General features: G+C 48.3%; 1 long non-coding RNA gene across 2 annotated transcripts; it reads right to left on the bottom strand.

The window, feature by feature from the left end:
- Positions 1 to 471: 471 nt before the first annotated feature.
- On the bottom strand, positions 472 to 4,314 carry LOC122425084. 2 transcript variants are annotated; one of them, XR_006264688.1, is made up of 5 exons: positions 3,870 to 4,314; positions 3,473 to 3,550; positions 3,279 to 3,363; positions 2,927 to 3,069; positions 472 to 1,703 (listed from the first exon to the last, which is right to left on the bottom strand). It is a non-coding gene; the product is annotated as an uncharacterized LOC122425084 (long non-coding RNA). The 2 variants fall into 2 exon arrangements; XR_006264687.1 differs by lacking the exon at positions 3,473 to 3,550.
- Positions 4,315 to 4,840: the final 526 nt, after the last annotated feature.

Genomic DNA, 4,840 nt, shown 5'->3' with positions numbered 1-4,840 from the left:
CTTGAAGTTCTCCTTTCTGCATCGCTGAAAGGAGACCACAGTACAATTCAAATAGGCTACCTGACACCAGCTTATAACTGTTTTTGAAACAATGCAAGAGGAAATGCATTACTTTGCTGACAAAGGTCCATTTAGTCAAGGCTATGGTTTTTCCTGTAGTCATGTATGGATGTGAGAGTTAGACTATAAAGAAAGCTGAGCACTGAAGAATTGATGCTTTTGAACTGTGGTGTTGGAGAAGACTTGAAAGTCCCTTGGACTGCAAGGAGATCAAACCAGTCCATCCTAAAGGAAATCAGTCCTGAATATTCTTTGGAAGGACTGATGCTGAAGCTGAAACTCCAATACTTTGGCCACCTGATGGGAAGAACTGACTCATTGGAGAGGACCCTGATGATGGGAAAGATTGAAGGCAGGAGGAGGGGACGACAGAGGATGAGATGGTTGGGTGGCATCACTGACTTGATGGACATGAGTTTGAGCAAGCTCTGGGAGTGATGGACAGAGAAGCCTGCCTGCTACAGTCCATGGGGTCACGAAGAGTCAGACACAACTGAGCAGCTGAACTGAACTGAAGAGGAAAAAGAATACAAGATCCTTAGACTTTTGTTCCTCATCACCCACCCCTGACTGTGAGCCATCATCTATATAATTCACCAGATTCCTCATGAAAGAGGGACGGGGTCACAGTTCTTGAGGCAAGAATACCAGAGTGGGTTACCATGCCCTCCTGCAGGGGATCTTCCCGACCCAAGGATCGAACCCGTGTCTCACGCGTTTCCTGCATTGGCAGATGAGTTCACTAGCGCCAGCTGGGAAGCCCCATGAGAGTACTGTGTTCTCCCCTTCAACCGGCTGAGGGTTAAAACCACCTTTCTATTTTCCTCCAAATTCTGTCTCTGTATTTTTTTATTCAACTTCGGTGGGCAGAGACAGCCAAGATTTTGGCTGCAACAGTCCTTTCTACCTCATAAGGTTGTTGTGAGACGAAGTAGTTAAAACTTCTAACTCCATGCCAAGCACACAGTAGGCATGCAAAAAAAAAAAAAAAAAAGACATACCCAAGGCCTAGCTTAGTGGTTGGCTTGCAGTATTTAGGAAATTTGGTTGAAATGAATTCAGCTGAAGCAGGTTGACTTTCATCCTCCAAGGAAACAGACTGTCTGCACGAGGAGGAGGGAGTTGCAGAAATGTCCATTTCTTCCTTCTGATGGTTTTCAGCTCGAATCTTCAGCTGTCCACATGTAAAAGTATTTTTCCCTGCCTTTCGAGGGTCAAGAGGCTGGATGGAGACATGCAGGGACAGAGGCCAGGTGGCCTTGGCATTTGGAACTCACAGACTGACCTCCAGACTTCAAAGCAAGTGTAGCAACTGGGGAGCTGTGCCAGATTCAGCCCTGACTTCTATTTTGTTTGGGCTGGACAGGGTTTAACTTTTTTAAAAAATTACTTGAAGAGTTTAAAAAATCTGGAGAATTTCAGGGGAAAACAATCAGATTTTCTGGCTTTTCTTAAAAATACTGGCATCCCGCAACCCCCACTGCCTGGCAACACTTGGCTGGAGCAGAGATGGCTGCTCCCTGGCAGGGCCTCCCCTCACTGCTTTGTCCCAGGCCACATCCTCCCCTCTGGTCACACGTCACCCACACATGTCCTTGTTTGGCCTCAACCAGTTATCTTCCTGGCCTCTCCTTGACTGATACCTGGAAAAAAAACAGAAGACACTAGGGTATTGGAGAAAGACTTTGACTCTGTTGTCCATGGAATGAGGCTTTGAATGCACTGAGTCATCCTTTTAAGGGCCAGATCCAGTACCTTAATGTCTTTCACTATGTGAGCACTTAGTTTGTGCCAAGGTCTTTGCATGAGTTTATCCTTACCATGGTTCTGTGAAGTGAGTTCCATTTTATGGATGAGAAAAGGGATGTATCTGTGGCCCCAAACCACACAGAGTGCAGAGCCAGGACATAAATGTGCATCCGGAAGACCCCATGGTTCCTGCACCCTTGGCTGTAGGCTTAGCTTCACGTATGTGCACATAGAGGGTTGCAAGGTGTTAAACCAGGTGAGTCAGCTCCGGGGAAGGTAAGAGAATTCTTGGCTAAACCACAAAGTAGCCCTGAACCAAGGCCTTCCATCCCCTCTTCTCAGATCTCTGAACTCCCCAGGCTGCCTCAATAGCACCAACACCCCCCGGAGCACCATGACACGGGGACATCCAGGCAGAGAGGCAGTGGTCTAAAGCATTGCAGTTAAAATATAAAAGGACTTCCCTGGTGGCTCAGTTGGTAAAGAATCTGCCTACAATGCGGGAAACCTGGGTTCCATCCCTGAGTTGGGAAGATCCCCTGGAGGAAGAAGGCATAGCAACCCACCCCAGTGTTCTTGCTTGGAGAATCCCCATGGACAGGGGAGTCTGGTGGGCTACAGTCCATGGGGTTGCAAAGAGTCACACATGACTGAGCAACTAACACTTTCTTACACTTTCTTTCTTAAAATATCTCACCTTTGCAAATTTTACAAAAGTATGGGGATGCTTTGTTGGGCCCTCTGGGGATGTTGGCAGGGCCCATGTAAGCAGAGAGATATAAAGCTTATGTTTATTTAGCTTCACGGGGATCAGCCCTGCTTCCAGCTGCAGGTGACAGAAAAGCCAGCTCCAATTGGCTACAAAAAACAAGAAACCTCCCCTGCGTCCCGACTGGAAGTCGGAGGGGTGGCTTGAGGAGTGGAGACAGCAGTACATGTGGAGGAGGAGTGGGCCGAGGCCCTGTGTGCCTTTGCTCTCTGCCCTCTGCAAATCAGCCCCGTCCTATGCTTGGACCCCCTCTGTTCTGGAGGTGGCTGTCAGGGGCCACCTGGCCTCCTCTAAGAACCTGCAGCCACCTTCTCCTTGGGTATCACTGGTCCAGAATAGATCACTCACCAGTCCAAAGAGGATCACAGGCGAGGCCACTGAGATTCCTTCTAGTCCAATCTAGTCTGCCCCTGGAGTCGAGTCAAGGCCTTAAACTTGGTTGCTACTCCTCCAGTGGGCTTCCCAGGTGGTGCTAGTGGTAAAGAACCCACCTGCCAATGAAGGGAGACATAAGAGATGCAGGTTTGATCCCTGGGTTAGGAAGATCCCCTGGAGGAGGACGTGGCAACCCACTCCCATATCCTTGCCTTGGAGAATCCCATGGACAGAGAAGCCTGGTGATCTACAGTCCATAGGGTTGCAAAGAGTTGGACATGACTGAATTGACTTAGCACGCTCCTCCAAGAGGGTAGAGACTTACCTTCATGTGATTGCTGGAGTGAAGAGTAGGCCATGTCCACTTTCCTTTAAGGATAATGAAGCCAGATGACGAGGCACCTGACAAGCTTATTGGGAGAAAACATGCAGTTAGCTTACACCCAGATCAACCTGAGGTTAATAGTCAGTCAGCAAACATTACTGAAGACTTATTCTATGCTTAGCTGAATACCATACCAACAATTCCTTTTATAAAATTGTGGTTGGATGTACATAACAGAGGGCATCCTGGTGGCTCAGCAGTAAAGAATCCACCTGCAATGCAGGAGAAGCAGGGTCAGGAAGATCCCCTAGAGAAGGGAATGGCAACCCACTCTAGTATGTTTGCCTGGGAAATCCCATGGACAGAGGAGCCTGGCAGGCTACAGTCCATGGGGTCACAAAAGAGCTGGACATGACTGAGCGACTAAATCACCACCACCACCATATATAACGCAGAGTTCAGCATTTTCACCACTCGGGAGCGTACCGTTTTGTGGCATTAAGTACGATCATACTGTTGTACAACCATCCATCTTCAGAACCTCTTCATCTTCCCCAAGTTCTGTACCCATGAAATAGTAATTCCACTTACTTGAGGTCCCAGGGGTGATCAGATTCACCAGTTCCTCTTGAGCAGATGTCACTGTTTACATTTCACGTCTCACACAATAGGGAAATGAGCACAGAGGTGCCATTTTGGTTCATTCATTCATTCCTTCAAGCCAGCGAGCCTAAGTGCTAACTCCAGAATAATTGCCTTCTGTTGCTTGCTATGAACTACAGGGAGACAGGAGGAACATAAAAACGCCTCAGTAACTCCTCAGCTACATTTTTCACAGGGCTGTGGGAGAGCTGGCAACAAGGAGAAAGGATGTATTTTTGAAAGGATAAAGCCCCCTTATTACAGTGTTACAGAAAATTCCTGCTGCTACAGTTTCCTTCAGGAAACTCCAGGGGCTGCCAGTACCGGTGTAGGTAAAACAATGAAGACATTCTGAAGCCTTGTTTTCAAAGCCAAGAACAAGTTTCAGGAGTGCCAGGAAATGTCACCATAAAAGTCCGGGGAGATGGAAGTGTCCTGGAGACCACACGGATAGAGCTTTTATCGGCGCTGTTGTGTCCCGCGCACCCTGCCTGGCTCTCCTTGTGGAAGAGGGGGGTCCCTTGCAAGGGAAGAGCCTTTTTTCCGGTCACTTCTTAACCGTCAATGGCTGTGTGACTGCCGGACTGAAAGTGTTCAAAGTCAGGAACTTTTATTACATTTTTCTGTGTGTGTGAAGCAGAGGCACCTATATCCTTCCTCCAGTATTCTCCCAAGAAGACGTGGGTGCTCAGCTGAAGTGAGGTTGCCTTTCTCAGTTTCTGCACTCCTCACACTTGGAGCCAGATAATTCCTTGTAACCAGGAGCTGCCGCCTGCATTGTAGGAAGTTTAGCAGCACCCGTCGCTACTCGATACTGGGTGGCCGTGCCCCCTCCCCCACAACTTGTGCTTATCACAGCTAAAAACATCTCCAGTGGTTGCCGCACGTCCCCTGTGAGTAGGCTTGCCAGCTTTAGGAAA

The sequence above is a fragment of the Cervus canadensis genome, chromosome 22 (assembly GCF_019320065.1).
Source record: "Cervus canadensis isolate Bull #8, Minnesota chromosome 22, ASM1932006v1, whole genome shotgun sequence".
In the NCBI taxonomy this organism is placed as follows: domain Eukaryota; kingdom Metazoa; phylum Chordata; class Mammalia; order Artiodactyla; family Cervidae; genus Cervus; species Cervus canadensis.
This window is presented reverse-complemented; position numbering and strand designations above follow the sequence as displayed.